At 44.8% G+C, this 25,530-nt stretch overlaps 1 protein-coding gene across 1 annotated transcript in view; it reads right to left on the minus strand.

Moving 5' to 3' along the window:
- Positions 1-2,716: 2,716 nt before the first annotated feature.
- Positions 2,717-25,530, minus strand: part of LOC140185581 (homeobox protein Nkx-3.2-like) — a 90,855-nt gene continuing 68,041 nt past the window's right edge. Inside the window, exon 5 of the transcript XR_011882661.1 lies at positions 2,717-2,761. The gene's annotated coding sequence lies outside the window, so the exon portion shown is untranslated. The remainder of the gene's footprint in view (positions 2,762-25,530) is intronic.

A 25,530-nucleotide genomic window follows, 5' to 3' on the forward strand; every position in this document is an offset into this window, starting at 1 on the left:
GTCTGGCATTTTCATGCCTTACAAGGTGCAGATTGGAAGTCTGTGTGGGGCGCCACTCCTCGCACAGACACTAGAGCAATGAGTAGTTAAGTGCCTCGTTCAAAGACACAAACATGCTGCCACAGCTGAGGCTCGAACTAGCGACCTTCGGATCACTGGATGAACGCCTTAACCACTTGGCCATGTGCCCAACTGGAGAGTTATAAAGCTGCAATGTAGCTTCCTGGATCTTGAGCTCAATTCCTTGTGTAATAAAGGCAAGTGCATCATATGAATTCTTTACCACCCTATCCACCTGTATAACACAACATGGTGTTCAAAGGCAGATCACAGAAGCATCATAAAGCAAAACAGCATTTCACACTGAGCTGCACAGGGGATTATGAAGATTAGAAGATATAGATTAGCTTTACTTAGCACATGTACACTGAAACATAGAGTGAAATGTTTGATTTGCGTCAATGACCAGCACAGTCCGATGGACGGGGGGCAGCACAGCTTGCAGGTGTTGCCAGACTTCCGGCGCCAGTTTAGCATGCTCACAACTCTCTATCCTTAAATGGACGTCTTTGGAATGTGGAAGGAAATCTGAGCACCCAGAAGAAACCCCTGTGGTCTCGTGTAGAACCTACAATCTCCTTGTAGGTAGTAGCGGGACTCAAACCCTGATTGTTGATCACTGGAACTGCTATAATACTGTGCCAGCCGTAGGCTAACACAGCATGACCACAACTTACTAACCCTAACCCATACGCCTTTGGTACCTCGATGGAAACCGGAGCACCCAGAGGAAACCCGGGCTAGTAACCAGACCCTTGGTCAGAGAGATGCAGTGTCTTTTAGAAAGTGTCTCCGAGGAAAGAGAGCAAAGAAAGCCTTGGGATTTAAAGAGCTAATTCCTGATCCTAGTGACTTGGAAGCTGAAACCGGTGATGGACCAATTAAATTCTGAGATAGCCAAGAAGCCAGAATTGGAGAAGCTTAGGTATCTTAAAATGTTAAAAGGGGATGAATGAGATCACCAAGAGTAAGATCATAGATGGATTTGAAAATAAGAATAGAAATTACAAACAGAAGTTCCCATTAAACTAATATCTGTCTTGCCCATTGTTTCCATTTTTATGTCATGAAGACATATAACTGGCACACATTATTTGTGTAGTACTTTGCCACTTCCACCTCTCACCTCCCAGCCTCTGTAAAGCGTTAAACGAGGGAGCACACACCAGTCCTGGTAGAGGGATCAGAATAGAAAGCGTAAGCAATTTCAAGTTCCTGGGCGTCAATATTTCTGAGGACCTAACCTGTACCCAACGTATCGATGCAGCTATAAAGAAGGCAAGACAGTGGCTGTATTTCATTCGGAGTTTGAGGAGATTTGGTATGTCACCAAAAACACTTGCAAATTTCTACAGATGTACTGTGGAGAGTATTCCAACTGGCTGCATCACTGTCTGGTTTGGGAGGAGGGGTGGTACTATACAGGATCGAAGTAAGCTGCAGAGAGTTGTAAACTTAGTCAACTCCATCATGGGCACTGGCTTCTGTAGTACCTAGGTCATCCACAAGAGGAGCAGTGCCTCTAAAAGATAGCGTCTATCATTAAGGACCCCCATAACCCAGGACATGCCCTCTTCTCATTGCTACCATCAGGAAAGAGGTACAGAAGCCTGAAGTCACACACTCAATGATTCAAGAACAGCTCCTTCCCCTTTGCCATCTGATTTCTGAATGGACATTGAACCCATAAACACTACCTCTCTACTTCGTTATTTCAATTTTTGCACTGCTTTTTTAATTTAACTAATATGTGTGTGTGTGTGTGTGTGTGTGTGTGTGTGTGTGTGTGTGTATTCATACTGCATTTCAGTTTTTTCTCTATTATTATGTACTGCATTGTACTACTCAGCAAAGTTAACTAATTTTACGACATACGTCAGTGATGTTACTGATTCTGATACCAATTCTGATTTACTCTCCTCCATCTCCACTTCACTCTTCTCTCCTCTATCTTCCTACCCCATCTTCATCTGGATCCACCTATTGCCTGACATCTCTTGCCCCATCCCTCCCCCCACCTCTTTGTGCTGGCTTATTACTCTTCTGTCTTTCAGTCCAGATGAAGGGTGTTGATCCGTAATGTTGACTGTCTATTTCCCTCTACAGATGTTGCCTGATCTGCTGAGTTTCTCCACCATCTTGTTTACTTATCTTAGATAAAGCTAATCCTCATGGGGGCTTGTGGGGTCTCCAGCAAATACTATGTTGGTCGGACTGGGAGAAAACTATCCATGAACATCAACTGACTGTGAAGCAGCAAGACCAAGTCTCCCTCGTCTCTACCCATGAATATCAAGAGGGACACAAATTCAACTGGGCATCAGTGAAAGTCATGACACAAGAAACACACAACATGCAAGAGAACTCCTAGAAGCATGGGTTTCCACAAACAATTCTGTAAACAAGCATGTAGACCTCAATCCCATTTATGAGCCAATGCAGGCAAAATTCCAGACCACAACATACAAAGTTCACTACACAACTAATCAGCAATGAGATTTCCTCCCCATATCATGATTAGGTTCTTCAAATGATGTCCAATCAGCTGATTGAGAGGTATGTAAAGGCCAAGCATATGGACGACACACCACAGTCACCAGCGCACTGACGAAGTCTCCTCGCATGGTTGATGAAAGCCAACATCAGAAGACAACTCAACCCAACCAATCTTTATAATCTTTATTTCTCCGATTTCTGGCATCTGTAAAATAAATGTAAAAAGGATAAAGATTAGTTGTATTTGTCAAATGTATATTGAAACATAAAGTGCATCAATTGCATCAATCAAATCAACAAGTATTAGGCTAGCTAGCTCACAAGTGTTGCCATGTTTCTGGCACCAACGTAGCATGCCCATCACTTACTAACAGCTTTGGAGTGTGGGAGGAAACAGGAACACCCAGAGGAAACCCATGTGTTCATAGGAAGAACGTACTGAAAAGGCCAGTGTAGATGTCGTCTCCTTTCATACAGGGGTGAGATAGACCAGCTGGTTGAATGGTGTCACAACAACCTTGCACTCATCATCAGTAAGACCAAGGAATTGATTCTGGACTTCAGGAAGGGGAAGTCGGGAGAACCCACACCAGTCCTCTTTGGGGGATCAGCAATGCACTCTTCAAGTTCCTGTATGTCAACACCTCAGAAGATCCTGAACCTAGCATATTATGACAAAAAAGACACACCAGCATATATGCTTCATTAGAAGTTTGAGAAGATTTGCTATGTCTCCAAAGACTCTAGGAAATTTCTACAGATGTACCGTGAAGAGTATTCTCACTGATTATATCACTGTCCAGTATGGAGACTTCAAAGAATCAAAAAAAGACTGCGGAGGGTTGTAGACTTAACCAGCTCCATCATAAGGACTAGCCTCCTCACTACTGAGGACATCTTCAGAAGACGGAGTCTCATTAAAAAGCACCCCCACCATCAGGAACACATCCTCTTCTCATTGCTACCTTCAAAGGGGAGGTACATGAGCCTGAAGACCCACACTCGACATTTTAGGATCAGCTCCCTTCCTCTTTGTCATCAGACTTCTGATCAGTTCATGAGCCCATGATCACTACCTCACTATTTTATTTACTCACCGGGCGTAAATGGAAGTGTGATGCCATTACACCTTGAGGCACCACGTTCAGAGTTCAATGCCAGCATCCTCTGTAAGGAGAATGCATGTCCTCTCCATGGAATGCATTGATTTCCTCCACTGTAACAGGTAGGTTAATTAGTCATTGTGAGGTTAGGGTTAAACTGGGGTTGTCAGGGGTTAGTGGTGGCATGGCTCTATTCTGTGTGTGTGATTTATTCATATTTCTTTTGTAACTTATCCTAATTTTTTATGTATTGCACTGTTCTGATACTGCAAGGCAGCAAATTTCACAGCACATGTGTTTGTTTTGTTGTTATTGTTCTTGTTGCTTGTTTCGTTCTACTCAGCATTGTGGGCGACTATGTTTTGGTGCCAGAATGTCTGGCGAGACTTGCGGTCTGCCCCCAGCACATTCTTAGGTTGTGTTGGTTGTTAATGCAAACAGCAGATCCACCGTATGTTCTGATGTACGTGTGACAAATAAATGAAACTGATTCTGACTCACCTTGATGCCTGTGGCCATAGTTGCCTTTGTTCTTATCCGGTGTTTAGGGAGCAGCTCCTTGCCTGCGTGGAAAGCTGGTGGAGTTTATTCACCCGAGTAATTACATTGTTAAATTCACCAATGTTACGGCAGTGGTGGGGCTCACCACCAACAACGATGAGACAGCCTACGGAGAGGAGGAGGAAGAGCTCGAGGCCTGGCGCCCACACCTGAGACCGGACTGAAAAATCTAGGTTGATATTCCCATGCGACACAGAGGAAGTTCTACACACACGGCGATGCAGAAACTCTTAACCATCTACTCTGTCAGCTGTAGGTAGTACATCAGATGGAGACCAGGAGGTTTAACGGATTATCAGGTTATTATGTCATTGCTGTTTGCCTGAGTTCATTATGTGCAAATTGGTCACCACCTTTCTGTACAATTCATTGTCAACGTATCAAAAGTGCTTCATTAGCTGAGAAGCATTTAGGGACAGCCAGACTTTGTACAATGTCCCACAGAGTGCAAATCCTATCCCTTTTCATTATTATCAAGGGAGAAAAATATTTCAATCAAACAATAAACCACCAAGGGAACAGAATTGCTGGTTTTGCTATGTGCAGCAGCATCTTAAATGCATTCCTTAAGGAATGAATTCAGTACATGTGGCAGCCAGGGCACCACCATTAAATGAGATTAAGTGGGATTAAATATGAGACTGAGTTTTGGGTTTACAATAATAAACTATTTCACCATCAGGTGCATATTATGTTCATCATTGCATTCAACTTTTCCATATTATGACTACCTCCAACTATTTGATAAAGCAAGAAGCATTCAGAAAAGGCATTGAGTTATTGTATGTATGTTCACCGTATCCTTTCATTATTCTCATTTCATATAGTTATTGAATTAGAGAGAGATTCAGCACAGGAACGCCTTTAACCCAGAAAGTCTGTGTCAACCACAAAATATTCATTTACACTAATCCAAAATTGTTTTTTTTGTTACTTTCTCCATATTCCCATCAACATGTGCATGAATGCCTGGCCTAACACCCGAGTAACTGAAAAAAGGTCTAGTGCTTTCCCGGCGTATATGGCAACTAACTCTTTTCAGGCTTCCAGCCGAGTACTGGTATCAATTATAACTGATGTTTCAATGGCAAACACTGCCATCTTCATCAAGGATGAAGCGATCATTGGTACTTTATGAGATAGCTTGCCTTTTTAGTCATCATTTATCATTCTTAACCATCAAATCTACCATTATCACTGCACTCCTTGTTAACCTTCACCATCTGTCCTTGCAAACCTTCACACCACTCAACTCTAACTTTATTTTCCATTCCAAAATTTTCTACCATACTACAGCCTGCAAAATTCATGCCCATCTTATAGAGAACTAGAAAATTATGTTTAAATATCTACAGGTGCTGGACATCTGAAATGAAAACAGAAAGTATGGGAGAAACCCAGTAGCGTTTTCATACCTGAAACATTAAATCTGTTTTCTTTTCCACTGATGCTGTCTGGACTCCTCCATGGATGGTCCCAAGCCCGGCTGTGACAGGAGGAGGGTTGGGCATGGGGTTAGCAACCCCATTCTGTAAAAACCCAGAGCTACAGAAGCTCCAAATACCACATCACCAACACCAGACAGACAATCTCTGAAGAGTATTGATAATGGCTGGGGTCACCTGCCCAGAAGAACGCAATGGCATACCACGTCCGTAGAAAAATTTGCCAAGAACAATCATTGTCATAGATAGACCATCATTGACCATGTCATATGGCACGGCACATAACAAATGAACGAGTGAAGTGATTATGCTGTGGGTAACTTGTATCCCTGGTCCTTCAGTTCTTGACATAGAACACTACAATGCAGTATAGACTCTTGAATGGTCTAACCAGAGTCTTATAAAGCTGCAACGTTACCTGGTGGCTCTTGAATTCAATCCCCCAACTAATGAAGGTCAACATACCATACACCTTCTTTACAACCCTATCAACTTGCGAGGTAACTTTGAGGGATCTATAGATGTAAACCCTAAGATCCCTCTTTTGATCTGCAGGGACAGGGAATCTGTACTGTTTTATGTTCTATAAAATAAGTTTTAAGTTGTAGAGAGGATGGAAGGAGAGTCATAGTCATACTTTATTGATCCCGGGGGAAATTGGTTTTCGTTACATTTGCTCCATAAATAATAAATAGTAATAGAACCATAAATAGTTAAATAGTAATATGTAAATTATGCCAGTAAATTATGAAATAAGTCCAGGACCAGCCTATTGGCTCAGGGTGTCTGACCCTCCAAGGGAGGAGTTGTAAAGTTTGATGGCCACAGGCAGGAATGCCTTCCTATGACGCTCTGTGTTGCATCTCGGAGGAATGAATCTCTGGCTGAATGTACTCCTGTGCCCACCCAGTACATTATGTAGTGGATGGGAGACATTGACCAAGATGGCATGCAACTTAGACAGCATCCTCTTTTCAGACACCACCGTGAGAGAGTCCAGTTCCATCCCCACAACATCACTGGCCTTACGAATGAGTTTGTTGAATCTGTTGGTGTCTGCCACCCTCAGCCAGCTGCCCCAGCACACAACAGCAAACATGATAGCACTGGCCACCACAGACTCATAGAACATCCTCAGCATCATCCGGCAGATGTTAGAGGACCTCAGTCTCCTCAGGAAATAGAGACGGCTCTGACCCTTCTTGTAGACAGCCTCAGTGTTCTTTGACCAGTCCAGCTTATTGTCAATTCGTATCCCCAGGTATTTGTAATCCTCCACCATGTCCACACTGACCCCCTGGATGGAAACAGGGTTCACCGGTACCTTAGCTCTCCTCAGGTCTACCACCAGCTCCTTAGTCTTTTTCACATTAAACTGCAGATAATTCTGCTCACACCATGTGACAAAGTTTCCTACCGTAGCCCTGTACTCAGCCTTATCTCCCTTGCTGATGCATCCAACTATGGCAGAGTCATCTGAAAACTTCTGAAGGTGACAAGACTCCGTGCAGTAGTTGAAGTCCGAGGTGTAAATGGTGAAGAGAAAGGGAGACAAGACAGTCCCCTGTGGAGCCCCAGTGCTGCTGATCACTCTGTCGGACACACAGTGTTGCAAGCACATGTACTGTGGTCTGCCAGTCAGGTAATCAAGAATCCATGATACTATGGAAGCATCCACTTGCATCGCTGTCAGCTTCTCCCCCAGCAGAGCAGGGCGGATGGTGTTGAACGCACTGGAGAAGTTGCTGGCTTGTCCAGGTGGGCATAGACACAGTTCAGCAGGAAGGCGATGGCATCCTCAACTCCTAGTCGGGGCTGGTAGGCGATCTGGAGGGGATCTAAGTGTGGCCTGACCATAGGCCGGAACAGCTCCAGAACAAGTCTCTCCAGGGTCTTCATGATGTTGGAGGTCAAAGCCATTGGTCTGTAGTCATTGAGGCCACTGGGGCGCGGCGTCTTCAGCACAGGGACGAGGCAGGACGTCTTCCACAATACAGGAACTCTTTGGAGCCTCAGGCTCAGGTTGAGTACATGGCGAAGCCCTCCACATAGCTGAGGGGCACAGGCTTTGTGCATCCTGGTACTGACACCACCCGGTCCTGCAGCCTTGCTTGGGTTGAGACGTTTCAGCTGTCTTCTCATCTGTAGAGCTGTGAAGCCCACCATGGTGGTTTCGTGTGGGGAAGAGGTATAGTCATGAGAGCAGGATGGGGGACTGTGAGGAGGGGTAGGAGGGGAGAGTGGAATATGTGTTGGTTGGGGGCCGACAACAGATGGCTCATGTGTGGGATGGGCAGGGGCCACAATGTCAAATCAGTTAAAGAGCAGGTTAAGTTCATTGGCCCTGTCCACACTGCCTTCTGTTCCTCTGTTGCTAGTTTGCCGGAACCCAGTGATGGTCCTCATCCCCCTCCAGACCTCTCTCATGTTGTTCTGCTGGAGTTTCGAATCAAGCTTCCTCCTGTACTTGTCTTTAGCCTCCCTGATCCTGGCTTTCAGGTCCCTCTGTATTGCCCTCAGCTCCTCCCTATTTCCATCTCTAAACACCCTCTTTTTAGCGTTCAGGATGTCCTTAATGTCCTTTGTCACCCATGGCTTGTTATTTGAATAACAAGGGGCAGTTCTTGTCAGAACATTGCAGTCCACACAGAAGTTGATGTAATCAGTGATGCACTCTGTGAGCCCATCAATATCCTCTCCATGTGGCTCACAGAGTGCCTGCCAGTCTGTCACCTCAAAACAACCCTGGAGCGCCTCATAAGCCTCCTCCGACCATTTCCTCACTGTCCTCGAGGTTGCAGGTTTACTCTTCACCAGAGGCACGTAGCAGGGTTTTAGATGCACCAGGTTGTGATCTGACCTTCTCAGTGGGGGGAGGAGAGAGGAGCTGTATGCATCCTTAACACTAACGTACATCAAATCCAGAGTGCTCTGCCCTCTGGTTGTACAGCTCACATACTGCGTGAGATGATGGCCAGGAGAGACTGAATGGTGGTGGCTCTTCTTGAAAGAAGATGGTGAAGCTATCTCCAGGAGAAGGTATAAAAGGAGAGACAGACGGAATCTGCTACCAGAAGGTGAGTGACTTCAAGCTTCTAGCACTCAAACCAGGCTCCTGTACCTGTGCAGATGCATGCATTAACAGCTCCTCCTGCAGCAGTTAAGTGTCAAATGTTTAGATGAATGCGGGCAATAACATCTGCCTTGTCAAAACATCTGAATCTATGGCCGGTGATCCCTTGGTGTATATAAACTCGATTTACATTCCAACTTCTACACACCTTAGCTGGTTTCTTCCTTCAGGGAGGTTTAGCTCTGCTTTGCCCTGGGATCTTGCCAAAGATCAACTGTAACATTACCTTTCATACAGAATAGAAAATGTTCCACCCTGACACTAAAGTGATAAGTATCATGACCGAACAGATTATTAAAACGTCGTTTGATTGGAGGTGTGCAAGATAATAAGAGGCAAAAGTTTGTGTGGACAGCCAGACACTTTGTCCCATGGCGGAAATGACAAATATGAGGGCTTATAAATTCAAGGTGATTGGAGGAAAGTATAGGGGGTTGTCAGAGATCCCCCCTCCTCCCATACAGAGGTGCAGCATGGTAGCACAACGCTTTATGGAACCAGTGATTTGGGTTCAATCCTTGCCACTGCACGTAAGGAGATTTCCCCTGTGACTGAGTGGGTTTCCTATGGGTGCTCTGGTTTCCTCCCACAGTCCAAAGACCTACCAGTTGGTAGCTTAGTTGGTCTTTGTAAATCGCCCTGTGTTCAGGCTAGGATTAAACTGGGGGATTGCTGGCCAGCACCAGTCGAATGGCCAGAAGGGTTTACTCCATGCTGTATGTCAATAAATAAATACATGGGACTTTTACACGGAGAATGGAAGGTGCTGGGGTGGTGGTAGACGCAGATACATTGGGGACACTTAGAAAAAGCTCTTAGATTGGCACATGGATGAAAGAGAAATTGAAGGCTATGTAGGAGGGGTGGCTTAGATTGATCTTGGAGTTGTTTAAAGGGTCAACACAACAGCATGGGCTGAAGGGCCTGTACTGTGCCATAGTGTTCCGTGTTTTATGTCTACGTACAGTTTGCCACATATTACAGTGTGTTTATAACAATACTGCATCTTACGCAGCTGCAGACCTATTCCCAGGGACTGTGTGTAAACTGCACATCCCTATATTAAAATGATCTCAAGATGTGAGTGAAGATTTCAGATCTATCGATGTCACCGATGAAGCATTTCACATGGAAGCTATGATGTCTCCAAGAAAGAGCAGGCGACCTCAAGCTGAGTGGTTGTGTTTAGTATTTTATCTCCGAGTACAGACTAAGTTCAGTGAAAGCAGGTTTGAGGGCTGAGCTGTGAAGTTAATCCATCACCATTTTCGTTTGTGGAAAACAGGCAACAAGCCATGTTGATTTCAGTATCAAGCAATGATAAATAACTACATTGGCTGGATACATCTTTATGGACACAATCATGACTAACTCACATTATTTAAAGGTGCACTGCAATGCTTAAAGAGACCCGTATCTCATAAAAGGCTAGTGCCTTGAAGCAGAACACATTGATAGGTGTTTTACAGAGGAGAGGTGTTTTACAATGAAGAATGCCTGGCAATGACAGAGAGGCTTCCATCGCTGCCTTAACACTGCACTAGAAAAGGTGAGGTAACAAGGAGGAAATTTGCCTTGCATCTGCAGTGAGCCAGAACCCAGGTAGCCCCACACTCAAAAGGCAAAGGGAGTAAGGAAGCCTGGAGCTCTTCAAGTGTGGCACCCGTTTCTCACTGCTTTAACATTCCACCAGTGACCTTCAGTGACAGTCATGTCAACCAAAGACTACACAACACACAATGTTGCCTTTCTCTGGTGGCACAAACCAGTTCACAACCAGATGCAACAAAAATTAACCAAAGGGAACTGGTATACCTGTGGGCATTAATTCAGTGTTGCCCATTATTAGTATGCCAATTATTCAAGATACAGCTAATGATCGGAATGAATCTACTCTCTCTCTTTCTCATTCTCATTTTATCTTGCCCTCAACCTGCACCTTCCTCTGATTTGTAAGTTATGGATGATAGTTGCCCATAAAGAACATTAGACAAACAGGGTTAGAGTAGGCCATTCAGCCCCTCAAGCATACCTTTCCATTCAATCCAAGCAAGACTGACTGGCCCAAGCCTCATCTCTGCTTCTGCACCAGATCCCCACAGCTCTGATCTTTCAAAAGGTTATCTACTTCAACCTTAAGAACTATTAAATCGAACCCAAGCAGCGAATTGCTAGCAAGAATCCAGCATGCCATGCTTGGTCTACCAAAAAAAGCTTAATTTTAATTCTCTTTCCAACTGTCCAAAAACTTACATTTGGCAGAAACACACAACAATGATCAGTTCTATCTGGGATTGTGGTCAGATTTGTGGCCAGAGACACATTCCAGAGGAATGAATCATAACTACAAGAGATTCTGCAGATGCTGAAAATCCAGAGCAACACACACAAAATGCTGGAGGAAGTCAGCAGGTTACGGAAATGAATAAACAGCCAAGATTTTGGGGTGAAAGCTGTCTAACCTATTGAGTTCCTCCAGCATTTTGTATGTGTTATTCCAGAGCGATGTAGTTTTTTTTAACAAGGGTAAAAGGCTGGGTAGGCTTGATTTGCCCTGGACATAAATTAGTGCTGGAAATTGCCAACCTTTTGTCCTGATCCAGATGACTTATACTGACTTGCACTGGAATTACCAACTTAACCAAATTGAAACCCGCAGTCCATTACATAGAAAGGAATTCTTTCCCCGGTTGTTCAGACAAAATACATAATATGATATGTATAGTATAAGTAAGATGCATCAATATATATTTATGTGCAGGGCTGCTCTATCCAGTACAATGTCTTGGGTAGAATCTAGCAATTTGCACGATCAAGTTTCATATGAATGTGAGGCGTTTATATTATACATCTTTTTTGGGAGTCTTAACACTTAAAACATTGGCACAGTGTAATTTTTAGCCATATATTTACTGTAACATGCACTCTGCAGATGTTTGAATATTGTCTACATAGTAAGTATTCAGTATACACTCAATGTCTGCTTCATTACTACCTCCTGTACCCAGTAAAGTGGCCACTGAGTGTATGTTCGTGGTCTTCTGCTGATGTAGCCCATCCATTTGAAGGCTCGATGTGTTCAGAGATGCTCTTCTGCACACCACCGTTGTAGCATGTGGTTATATGAGTTACTGTCATCTTCCTGGCAGCTTGAAGCATTCTGGCCATCCTCCTCTGATCTCTCTAATTAATAAGGCATTTTCACCCAGAGAACTGCCCCAAGAAATCAGGAATTTCTGACACACTCAAACCACCCCAGCTGACACCAACATAGTCAATGTCACTGTGATCACATCTATTCCCCATTCTGATGTTTGGTCTGAGCAACAACTGAACCTCTTGATCATGCCTGCATGCTTTTATGCATTGAGTTGGTGCCACATGATTGGCTGATTAGATACTTGCATTAATGAGCAGAAAGAGGCCACTGATTGTCTGTTCTTTTATCGTGGTTTAGGCCTACGCTGCAGCAGGTTGGTAGGGCTGTCACTAGTTGACAGGATGGTCAAGAAGACGTAAGTCTCAGGAGCTGCAAGGTGTTGATATAGCACTATAAAACCCTGGTTAGATGACACTTGAAGTATTGAGTTCAGTTTTGGTTGCCTCATTACTGTCAGGATGTGGAAAGTGGATGTGAAGAGGGTTCAGAGGAGATTTACCAGGATGCTGACCGGACTAAAGTGAAATGTCTTACGAGGATAGGTTGGGTGAGCTTGGGCCTTATTCTTTGGAGTGAAGGAGGATGAGAAGTGACCTGATAGAGGACGGCCAGCACAATTTCCCCAGGACAGCAAAGGCTACTGCTAAGATGAGTGGAGGAATGTTTGGGAGGGATTTCAGAGGCAGGTTTTTTTTTACAGAGTGGTGGGTGCTTTGATCACCCTGTCAGGGATGGTGGTGGAGGCAGGTATGTTAGGGACAAATCTTAGGTAGGCACAGGGATGATAGAAAAACGGAGAGCTATGTAGGAGGGAAGGGTTAGATTGATCTTAAAGTGGGTTAAAAGGTCAGCACTGCGCTGTATTGTTCTATGATTATATTTATTCTGCACGCCTAGATATCGTAACAGGGACATTGCCAATTTCTTTGGATGCCGTCAATATTAACACAGTGCAAATCAAATCACTGTTCTAATTGATCTCCGTTGGTGTTGTTGCATCCTTTGTGCTCTGGGTTTTCATTGGACAACAGAAGGCATCAGAGCTTTGACGGCGATTTCCGCCGAGAGAGGGACACAGTTACTGTGTCCATCCAAATGATTTAAAACTGAACAAGATTTCAATGTTGTCCGGGGAAAACCCAGGCAAAGGAGTAACTATATGAACATCTCTGCTTTGAGCAGACCATTTCGTTGCTTAGTCTATGACCTTAAGAGTAGCTCTCGAACGAGGTGTTGTGAAACCTGGAGATGCTACGGCCAATTTTTCGTCATTATTTATAATAGTGTGAATAGGTGTGCGTATTTTATGCAGTTAATTGGTGCGGTTGAAGTTTTAAATCACCCCAGCCTTTTCAACATTCAGAGTTTGTCTATCGATGGGTCTTCAGGAAGCTGTAGAGATCGATTCGGGATCCACTTCCAGACCTCAGAATCCCTTCCCCTTTCGCCACTTGCTCATCGCACGAGTCTTAATCCGGGGTGTTCGGGTAGATACCCTTAATAGAGAATGCATGACTCTGTTTAACATGGGGAGGCTGATGCACGGGCGGCCACCGCATAGTCCTTGACAAAACGGGGTCAGGGTCCAGTGACATGGAGTGCCACACGACTGGAGACATTTCACCGCTGCAGCCTTCCTCCACCTTCACTGCCGTATTGACGTGTCAACATCTTCCGCCGGCTCCACTGCCGTCTTGGTTGGATCGCTCTCTGTCTGGAACTTCCCCCTCGACCTTATCGCCATAGAATACCTTCTCCGAACATCGTCACCTTGCCGCGGCTCTTGAGATCTGGAGAGCGATGCCGTCTGGAGTTCAGCCATCTGACGCTGAGCTCCCGGTGGAGTTTCAGAGAAACTCAACTCGAGCGAACACTGAGGTTCCTCAATGCACATGTCCATTCGCGTGTTCCTGTCGATTTGCAGTGCCTCTGTGTGGATCCATTTACCCGATTTATTTTATCGATTAGATGAAAGCGGGCCGAACACCCAACAAAGCAAAAGATGCGCAATTCCCTCTTGTCCTGGGTGTTGGCTCGTCTGGATTAGACTCAAAGACATCACCTTGGAAGTCTGTTGAACACATCGGGAGGAATAGTTAGCTGGGTTGTGTAAATATGACTGTGACAAATCGCTTCCCTTATCCCCACAGGTCCCGTGCTGTCAAACTCACCGTTACTTGAAAGTTAGTTGTTGGCAAACTTCATGCGATGTTTGACCCAGGTAATTTGCATTGATAGAATAGTAAAACAGAATTTCACGCCATTTTGAAGGTTTCTTCCCCCGGGCAGTTAATCTGATCAATCTAGATAGTCCCCTGCTCTATCTATTCCCTCAGTCACTGCACTGCATTCACTGTAAACGCTTTAAACCACTTTTTATAATGCTGTTTACATTGTAAATACATGCGGGTATTTTATTCAGTATCTGTTCCTTAAGGTTGTTATAGCCGGGGGTGGTGGTGGGTGTAAACTCACACTTCTTAAATGCTCCCAATGGCGTGCGTCTCGAAAAGCTTCTGATAAGCAAACCCAGCTTCCAGCCTTCGCATGTTAACACGCACAACATGCTGGAGGAACTCAGCAGGTCGGGCAGCATCCGTGGAAACGATCAGTCAACGTTTCGGATCGGAACCCTTCGTCAGGACTGAAGAGGGCGGAGACAGGGGTCCTATAAAGAAGGTGGGGGGAGGGTGGGAAGGAGAAGGCTGGTAGGTTCCAGGTGAAAAACCAGTAAGGGGAAAGATAAAGGGGTGGGGGAGGGGAAGCAGGGAGGGGATAGGCAGGAAAGGTGAAGAAGGAATAGGGGAAAGCACAATGGGTAGTAGAAGGAGGCGGAACCATGAGGGAGGTGATAGGCAGCTGGGGGAGGGGGCAGAGTGAAATAGGGATAGGGGAAGGGAGGGGGAGGGAATTACCGGAAGTTGGAGAATTCTATGTTCATACCAAGGGGCCGGAGACTTCCTAGACGGTATATGAGGTGTTGCTCCCCCAACCTGAGTTTAGCCTCATCACGGCAGTAGAGGAGGCCATGTATGGACATATCCGAATGGGAATGTGAAGGAGGTAACAGTAACCTGTCTTTGCCCCTTCTCCGGTCCGTAGAAACGTTTCCGATAATTCCCTCCCCCTTCCTTCCCCTCCCTTCCCCCATTCCAGTTTCACTCTGTCCCCTCCTCCAGCTGCCTATTACCTCCCTCGTGGTTCCGCCTCCTTCTACTACCCATTGTGCTTTCCCCTATTCCTTCTTCACCTTTCCTGCCTATCATCTCCCTGCTAACCCTCCCCCACCCCTTTATCTTTCCCCTTACCGATTTCTCACTTGGCACCTACCAGCCTTCTCCTTGCCACCCTCCCCCCACCTTCTTTATAGGGCCTCTGCCCCTTCCCTCTTCAATCCTGACGAAGGGTTCCGGCCCGAAACGTTGACTGATCGTTTCCACGAATGCTGCCCGACCTGCTGAGTTCCTCCACCGTGTTGTGAATGTTGCTTTGACCCCAGCATCGAGGGAGATGTCTTCATTTTTTAAAGAAAGGGACTTCCCTTCCTCCACTATCAACTCTGCTCTTAAACGCATCTCCTCCATTTCACGTACATCTGCTCTCACTCCATCCTCCCGCCACCCCACCAGGAATAGGGTTCCCCTGGTCCTCACCTACCACCCCACCAGCCTCCGGGTCCAACATATTATTCTCCGTAACTTCCGCCACCTCCAACGGGATCCCACCACTAAGCACATCTTTCCCTCCCCCACTCTCTCTGCATTCCGCAGGGATTGCTCCCTACACAACTCCCTTGTCCATTCGTCCCCCCCCCCATCCCTCCCCACTGATCTCCCTCCTGGCACTTATCCGTGTAAGCGAAACAAGTGCTACACATGCCCTTACACTTGCTCCCTTACTACCATTCAGGGCCCCAAACAGTTCTTCCAGGTGAGGCAACACTTCACCTGGGAGTCGACTGGGGTGATATACTGCGTCCGGTGCTCCCGATGTGGCCTTTTATATATTGGCGAGACCCGACGCAGACTGGGAGACCGCTTTGCTGAACATCTACGCTCTGTCCGCCAGAGAAAGCAGGATCTCCCAGTGGCCACACATTTTAATTCCACATCCCATTCCCATTCTGACATGGCCATCCACGGCCTCCTCTACTGTAAAGATGAAGCCACACTCAGGTTGGAGGAACAACACCTTATATTCCGTCTGGGTAGCCTCCAACCTGATGGCATGAACATCGACTTCTCTAACTTCCGCTAGGCCCCACCTCCCCCTCGTACCCCATCTGTTACTTATTTTTTTGCACACATTCTTTCTCTACTCTCCTTTTTCTTCCTCTGTCCCTCTGAATATACCTCTTGCCCATCCTCTGGGTCCCCCCTCCCTTGTCTTTCTTCCCGGACCTCCTGTCCCATGATCCTCTCGTATCCCCTTTTGCCAATCACCTGTCCAGCTCTTGGCTCTATCCCTACCCCTCCTGTCTTCTCCTATCATTTTGGATCTCCCCCTCCCCCTCCCACTTTCAAATCCTTTACTCACTCTTCCTTCAGTTAGTCCTGACGAAGGGTCTCGGCCTGAAACGTCGACTGCACCTCTTCCTAGAGATGCTGTCTGGCCTGCTGCGTTCACCAGCAACTTTGATGTGTGTTGCTTGAATTTCCAGCATCTGCAGAATTCCTGTTGTTATCTGCAGATTATTTTGTGTTAGCCTTCACATGTTACTTCGCTACTAAACCCGGCGGAAACGTTTCAACGGACCGGAGAAGGGGCAAAGACGGGTTACTGTCACCTTAAGCCCGATTGTTTCGGGGAAGGGGGAAGGCTCTTTAGCCGCGGTTGGCAGCTCACCTAGGAGAAAGAAAACTCTGGTCTCAAACCTTCGCTGCCTTGCGGCGATACTCACCCCAGAGAAGGCTTCGGGAGTAAACACGCAGTATAAATCCGGAGCTGGCGACCATAAGGCGTTCAACGCCGACTGGCAACTCCCGCGACGCCGCTGGGGCCAAACTATATCAGTCTCTGCCGTTCCTTTGGTCTCATCAGCTGCGCGGCTATGAGGACCCAGTCACATGGGCCACAGCTTGCTCTCCATATCGTACTGCCCTGGATTGCGTACCGTCTGGCGCATCATGGCCGTAACATCCATGTTCGACCCGGACCAGCGAGGGGCCTCAATTCTACATCCGTACTTCCGGCTTAATTTTATATAATCATTTGTCCTTTGAGACTGTTAAATTGTATTTTGTTGCACGTCACGCCAACACACCACACCACGCAAATCCCGAATACGTGTAAATAAAATTGATCTTAGATCCTTGGTAATAACTGGGAAAACATTTACAGATTACAGGTGGGAATAGATTGGGGGAGGGGGTAACGTAAAGCGGATTTGATGAGGATGTTTGAGGGCATTTCTAAAGTGGAGAGGCCAAGATGTATCCGATGGTAATTTGGACCCGGTTAGTTAAACTTGATAACATTCATATTTCTATGTGTTTATTGTGTCTTTTTCTCGGTTATAGATCTCGTTTTTCGAGTCTTTATCTACAAATAATTATATCTACATATAGAGACATAGAGAAATAAATGCAGACCCTTCGGCCCCGTAGGTCTACGATACCCGCCGAGCTAGTTCCAATTCCCTGCGTTCAGCCCAGACTTCTCTAAGCACACCTCTCCCTCTGGCTATCCAAGCGCGTCTTTGCCGATACCAATAAACTTGTCTCAACCACTTCCCCTCGCAGCTCGTTCCATATAACCTAACCCTCCAGGATACCCTTCAGGCCCCCTTTAAACCTTTCCCTTCTCAGCCTAAGTCTGTGTCTCTAGTCGAGGTCTCTCCTGCCTCTGGGAAAAGACCACGCGTCTTATCTGTGGCGTTAGAAAATTTAAACATTTCTGTGAGGTTGTCCCTCATTTGGACCTAGTCGGGCGCTCTAGTCCTAGCAACATTTTCGTGCTTTGTGCTTGGATTCTTTCCATTTCATTGTGAGTGTGTGTGTGTGTGTGTGTGTGCGTGTGCGCATCTTTTGATGTCGAGGGATTTTTGGCAAATAATTGGGAGTCCGATTTGAATCTTCACCAAACAATGTGACTTGGCATAATACGACAGGAATGCAAAATTCCCCGGTTAGCTTTTCGCTCTGATGCCAACCTCGTCCCTTTCGTCCAGTTTGTGGCGGCCTTCCCAGATGGTCTTTGACCGATCCTGGCCAGTGGGAAATTCGGACAGCTACTCAGGACTGATGGTAAAGGTCAGCATATTTTCTTTTTTTTTTAAAACCCTGACCTTCTTAAACTGCGCCATGCTAGTTGTTTGGGAAACAAGTCGGAGGTCAGCCTCGGCTGTGAGCGTCCATCTGTGCATCAGGGAGCTGGGTGTTATTTTGACAAACACTCACATTCTTTTTCGGTGTTCGCAGATCTGCCACTGACATCACAGGAGCTCCAATAACAGTTGAAGGTTCCAACTGGCAATTGGACGAGTTTCATAAAAACTACGAAGTGCAGCTCGCAGTTTTTCTCCCCCTCTCTTTCCTCTGTCTCACTCTCTCTCTCACCCAAATACACACACCGTCTCAAACACTTTTGTTCCCCCCATTCTCTCTCCCTCTCTCTCCCCTCTCTCTTCCTCTCTTCTCCCCTCTCTCCCCTCCCTCCCCATTCCTCCCCCACCCTCTCCCTCTCTCCCTTCCCTCCCCTCCCTCTCCCTCCCTCCCTCTCTCCCTCTTTCTCCCTCTCACCACACGCTCGGTTTCATTCCTCATAAATAACCGCCTAAGCATTCACGTGAACATTCAGCGACGAGTAAGATTCAAGCGGAGTCTGCAATGGCTGTAAACTGTTCTGCCGTGTTAAAAGCCCGCGAGCAGCTGATCGCAGCTCGCTTATGGAAGCTGAATAACTTCAAACTGGCAACGTCGGCTGAGGCTAGACTTGAAATACAGATATGTTTTCCACATTACTCCTGATTTATCACATAACAAATACACAAAATTTGTATTTATTTATTTGCAATTATATAATTAAACATAAATATTCATAATCACACTAACTCGGGAAATGCATTGTGAAATATTTTTTAAATTCACGCTCTCCATAAAACTGCACAGAGAATGTTTGTGGTAACAGTCCAAAAAGCGCACTGCCTTATTGTAAAATACGGCCCCTGATTCTAGATAATTTAAACAAAAGAAATGAGGGGGAGTTAACAAAACCGTCGGTCAATCACCTCGCTAAATGCTCTTTTCTAAATAACACTGATCATCGACACATCTAATGAAGTATGTCCACATAGACTTCATACACTTCATAATTTACACTGCACCATCTCCAAGACAAAAATACACGTCCATGGTGGAGAAAACAGCCCAGAATCAGACTTTCAAATCTCTTGCTAGCTCTTCTTTCAGTTAGTCCTGACGAAGGGTCTCGGCCCGAAACGTCGACTGTACCTCTTCCTAGAGATGCTGCCTGGCCTGCTGCGTTCACCAGCAACGTTTGTCGTGAAATATGTTGTTCTATAACAGCAGTACAGTACAATACATATAATAGACTCTAACTCACATCATGAAATACAGTATTCACACACACACACACACACACACACACACACACACAGTCTATGAATTAAATGTTCTTTATGGAAAGGCCGCAGCGCTGTGCTCCATGACTATGGGCTCACTGTCAGGGACTCTGCGGTTCGTGCTCTGTGCGGTATTTGTTTACTTTTTATTATCTGTTTGCACGATTTGTTCTTTCTTTCGCACACTGGGGGTTTGATGGTCTTTGATGTATATGGTTTTTCAGTGGTTTCTTCTGTGTTTCTTTGCCGCACCCAGAGGAATCTCAGGGTTTGTATATAGTATACATATTTTGATAATAAACGTACTTTGAAATTTGATGGATTCATTGTCCATTTTCAGAAATCTGATGGTGGAGGAGAGGAAACCGTTCCTAAAACGAGTGTGTGGCTTCAGGCTCCTGTATCTCCTCCTGGGTGGTAGAAATGAGAAGAGGACATGTCCCGAGGAGGGGGTGCTGAGAGACCTTAATGACGATGCCGCTTTCTGGAGGCATCGCCAATTGATGATGCCTCGTTAGTGGGGAGGCTGGGGCCCATGATGGAGTTGGCTGAGTTTACAAACCTCTCCGTCTTTTTCGAACCCCTTACATTCGCATTCATTACAAACATCTATTACATGTGGTTGAATGTTCATGTGAATGCTTAGGAGGGTTATTTATGAGGTCTTAATATGGGCTTCATCACTTGGCAAAAAAAAATGCCAGCAAAACAGGCCGAAGTATGCTCGGTTTCATTAAGGAGAAATCTTGCTTGACAGATTTGTTTCAATTCTTTGAGGCATAACAGGCAGAGTAGACAATGAAGAGTCAGCCGATATTGTTCACTTGGATTTTCAGAAGACCTTTGACAAGGTGCCGCACATGATGCTGCTTACAAGTTATGAGCCCATGGAATTTCAGGAAAAATACTAGCATTGAGAGAAGATTGGCTGACAGGCAGAAGGCAAAGGGCGTGACTAAACGGGGCTTTTTTTCTGGTTGGCTGCGGTGACTAGTGGTATGCTGCAGGGGTCGGTGCTGGGTCCACTACTTTTATGTTAATGATCTGTGACGTAATTGGTGGCTTTGTGGTTTATTTTGCGGATAATCCGAAGGCCGAGGGGCAGGTGATGTTGTGGAGGCAGGGAGTCTGCCGAAGGATTTAGATTAGGAGAATGGATAAAGAAGAGACATATGAAATACAAGGATGGAGTTCCTCCTGTCCTCATGGACCACCCGACAGTCTTCGCATCCAACAAATCATCCTCAGCAACTTCCGCCTTTTTCAACAGAATCCTACCACCAAACATACCTTCACCATTCACCTTCCAGATTGCCCTCCTTCACCTCCGCTTGCCTTTTATTCTGGCGTCTTCCCCTTCCTTTCCAGTCCTGATGAAAGGCCTCAGCCCGAAATACCGACTGCTCATTCATTTCTATGGATGCTGCTTGACCTGCTGAGTTCTTCCAGCATTTCGTGTGGGTTGCAGATGGAATACAGGGTAGGGAACTTTGGTTCAAGGAATAAGAGTATAGACTATTTTCTAAACGTGGTGCGAATTCAGAAATGGGAGAATTTGTGCAGGATTCCCTAAAGATTAATTTCAAGTCGAGTCAGTAGTAAGGAAGGCAAATAGAATATTAGCATTAATTTCAAGTGGACAAGAATATCTTATAATGTCATTTTAAAAGACATTGTTCATACTGCATTTAAAGTATTGTGAGTCATTTTGGGTCCCATATCTACAGGCACTGGAGAGGTTCCAGAGGAGTTTTCCGAGAATGATCCCGGGAATGAACGGGTTAACATATGAAGAACGCTTTACAACTCCAGGCCTGTTCTCGCTGGAATTAAGGCTCTCATTGAAACCTACCGAATATGGAAAAGCCTAGACAGAGAGGGACGTGGAGAAAATGTTTCAAATAGTAAGAGAGTTTAAGAGAAGAGGGCATAGCCTTGGAAAAGAAAAAAAAAACATCCCTTTAGAACAGAGATGAGGAAAAATTTCTCTAGCCAGACGCCGGCGAATCTGTGGAATTCATTGTGTCAGACGACTGTGGAGACCAAATTGTTGGGAATATTCAAAACGGAGGTTGATAGGCTCTTGATTAGTAAGGACATGTAAATTTACGGGGAGAAGGCAAGCTAATGTGGTTGAGAGGGGAAACAAATCAGTCGTAATTGAATAGTAGAGCAGACTCGCTAGCCGATAGCTTAATTTTGCTCCTGTGACTTATAGACTGATGGCCTACCATTTGCCGTTTTAATTGTTTGATATTGCCTGTGTGGCTTTAATTTATACAGAATATTAATTAAACAGTTTGCGTGCCCCATATTTGTGAATTGTAGAAAACTTGTTTCTAGTTTAAAACGTACATATCACGACTCTAGCCTAAGTGACTTAACAGCTGGAGTTTCGCTTGCTTCTCTGCAGATTTGTTGTAATATATCCTCTGTATAAACAAAGTTAGTAAAGGCATCATAATGCCATTATATAATGCATCGCCTATTCACACAAATACTTATGTTACACATACAGTATCTGTATTACGTATGCATACATATACGCACCAATATATTATCCACATACCTCACATATATTTGCTTCTCATACGCACAAGCGCAGTTCATAAAAACCACAGTGAACTCACGTACAAAGACATTTTTCAGAACTTTCATAGACGCAGCATACATTAAGAAGCATGAGTAAATCTACAGATATCTGAACACAAGCACTCAAAGATACGCGGGTACAACTCAAACCTGCATATAACACCGATAAACGCGCATAACGCACTTGGGTATACCTGGGTATTACACATTTGCGCGCGCACGTATACACACGCGCACACATATACATATACATATACATATCTCACACGCATATGGGTATACCACACTCAGAAACCACGTATTTCAGATTGCGTAAAGCCTTGGATTATTGTATTGCTCCAACAAATTTAAATCATTTTAGGCTTCATTATATTAAAACACCTTTGATTTAATTCGATAATCACAATTAGTCAGCTTAACTTTCAAATTGGTTTGTATCTACTTGTATGCTTAATAAGGCATATTTGTCAATCCAGTCACCACCCACGCGGCATCAGAATACGTGGATCCCGGATCGACCTCTATACTTCCAGAGGACCCACCAATAGACAACCTGTTAGGAAAACATCTTACTGGACCCGAGTGATCCGCACTATTGTAAATTTAGTTATAAATTGCAATCGAATTATTGATCTGAATGATTAACTTCATTTTTCTCAGAGCTCACATGCAGCCTCTGTTCATTATTTTAAGCGTTTTCTTTTTTCACACTAACAAGAGTCAAGTGTTTTGTGATTTCTTCGAAATGGCACTCGTCAGATGTACTTTGGTAACTGTGTTTTGGTAATTTCAAGATCCAGGAGTACAATAGACTACCAGGCGGACAGCGGAAACGACGCAAGGATGTAGTTAATGATGTTTCTGCCCCTTCAACTCGTGTAAATCCCTGGTCTTGAGCACCGAGAACCTTCAATTCACTTATTAGGGGTAACCCCCTCACCCACCCCAAACTGCTGGAGCACTTCCGGGTGTCGAGCAGCATCTGTTGGGGAGAGGAACTGTGAACTTTGAGAACCTGCATTAGGACTGAGAGTCGGGTGGGACCGGGCGGGGAGGCGGGAGGTGGAGCCAGGTGAGTATGGGGAGACGAACGATAGGAAAGGGTGAAGTTGGAGACCGGAGAGTGAAAAGCGGGAACACGAGAGCTGGAATCCAGAGTCGAACACTGGCAGTCTCTTGTGCCCTCTTTCAGTGGGAGCATGCGGCGTCTCCTCCCAATTCCACCCCCCCCCAGTCAAGTTTCTTTTGCCCCGCTTTTGGCAAGATGCAGGAGCCTCGTATTTGTATCACCAGTCACCCTATAACTCGCCAAACTAGTTCAGAAGCAAACCAGCTGCGAGTTCAATGGGGAGAAGCGCGGTGAAACAGCCCGCGCCTATTTCATATTCCTGTGTCTATCTTGATGGTTGGTCTCGGCCCGAAACGTCGACTGTTTCTTCTTCTCTGTAGATGCTACCTGACCTGCTGAGTTCCCTCAGCATCTTGACTCTGTTACTCTGGATTTCCAGCATCTGCGGGTTCTCTGGTGCCAATTTATGTGCTTTTATTCCTTTGCGATTATTAGCCATCGGAGCAAAATCGATTCCAATTATCTTAAAATTATTCAACATTATCCAGGACGAATTTGTTTGAAGTTAAACAGGAAAGTAATTCACTTACGTTTTTCTAATGAAACGTGAATTGTAAATTAGTTTATAATTGTCAAGTGTACCAAGATGCAGTGAAAAACGTGACTTACACACTGTCCAATTCATTACTACACTACGTTGTGGTAGTGCAAGACAGAACAAGAACAGATTGCAGAATTAAGTGTTAATTGCAGAGAAAGTGCTGTACAGGTAGACAATGAGGTCCAAGATCAGAATGAGATGGATTGCGAAGTAAAGATTCCGTGTAAGCATCTCGCATTGCAAATATGTAAAGCAATTGGTGTACAGCACGGAACGCCATTGTACGTGCGTTCACCACTGAAAGAAACAGACTTGAAAGATTTTGAAATATAGTATAGCTGGGCAGTTCGCAATGGTATTAGACAGGTGGGTACAGACAGAGTTATAGCGTCAATCAATCCCATCTCGGTAAATGCACAGAAATTAATTTTAAATGAACTGAAATGTTTTAATCCGAATACTGCAATCTATCATCCAGGACTACCTCCATCCAGGCCACGCTCTCTTCTCTCTACTACCATCGGCCAGGAGGCAGAGGAACTTTATGTCCCACGGAACCGAGTTCAGAAACATTTATTGCGCCCCCCCCCCAAACCATTAGTCTCCTGAGCCGGTGTGAATAATTTTACTCACCTCAACTCTGAACTGATTCCACAACCTACAGACTCACTTTCAAGGGCTCTTTACTCATGGGTCTAAATCTCATGTTTTCAGTAATACAGTATGTGTTTTTTTTAATTTACACAATTTCTCTTCTTTTTCACATTTGTTTTCAGTCTTTTTTATGTATAATTTTTCATTTCTTTATTTTCCCGTAAATGCCTGCAAGAAAATGAAAATTAAGGTAGTATATGATAACAATACGTATTTTGACAATAAATTTACTTTAAATTTAAATTCTGAATTTATCTCTTCAGATGCGCTAGCCGGTTTCATCATTCCCGAACTGCTGAAAGCCTTTAAACGGGGTTGTTTGCTATTGAACGTTGATTTTTTAAAAAAGAGGATGTATATCAAATTGAAATTAGATATTGCCATGTAATGATCCTAAAAACAGTAAACTTATTGGGTTGGTCAAATTGGGGCACACTGTGTTGGTGTAACTAATTTAACTTGTCAGCGTCACAGATCAGGTAAGGCCAAAACACTGAAAATCCAAAAAGGACAAAGCGCCTGTCGTTTTCCTTATAAAGACCTGTGCCGTTGTGTAAATTGAACACCCGTTTATTTTAAAAAGAAATGAAAGAGTAAGGTACGGAAAGTATGAAATGTCCGCTGAAATATCTACAGTCCAGAACCAATCTCCCGAAGGAGCAGCGACATAGTTGAGATAGTCTGTGATCTGATCATAGCATGTATCAGATAGTCCAATTTTTAGCGCAATTCACTCTTCTGATTTCCATTTGCTGTCGCTGATGGATTATCAATATTATAAAGGGCGTGTGTGCCTCTGGCCTTTGGCGATGAGCAAAAAGAAAATTAGTAATTAATTGGCGATTATTTCTGATTTCTTGGCCGTGCGATTTTAAGGGCTGAAATGTTTGTAAAACTTAAGAAAAATAATTTTCTATCTTTTTTTATCATTTGAAACATCCTCTTCACAATCTAAACCCAGTTGCAACAACTGGCAGGGACATTGGCTAAAATAACCGTCCTAAAGCCCACTGCTGATTTCACTCCAGCACAGGCCGACCCTCAACTCGGTTACAGTGCTCGATATAAGGTATT

This window comes from Mobula birostris, chromosome 21 (genome assembly GCF_030028105.1).
Source record: "Mobula birostris isolate sMobBir1 chromosome 21, sMobBir1.hap1, whole genome shotgun sequence".
Classification (NCBI taxonomy): domain Eukaryota; kingdom Metazoa; phylum Chordata; class Chondrichthyes; order Myliobatiformes; family Myliobatidae; genus Mobula; species Mobula birostris.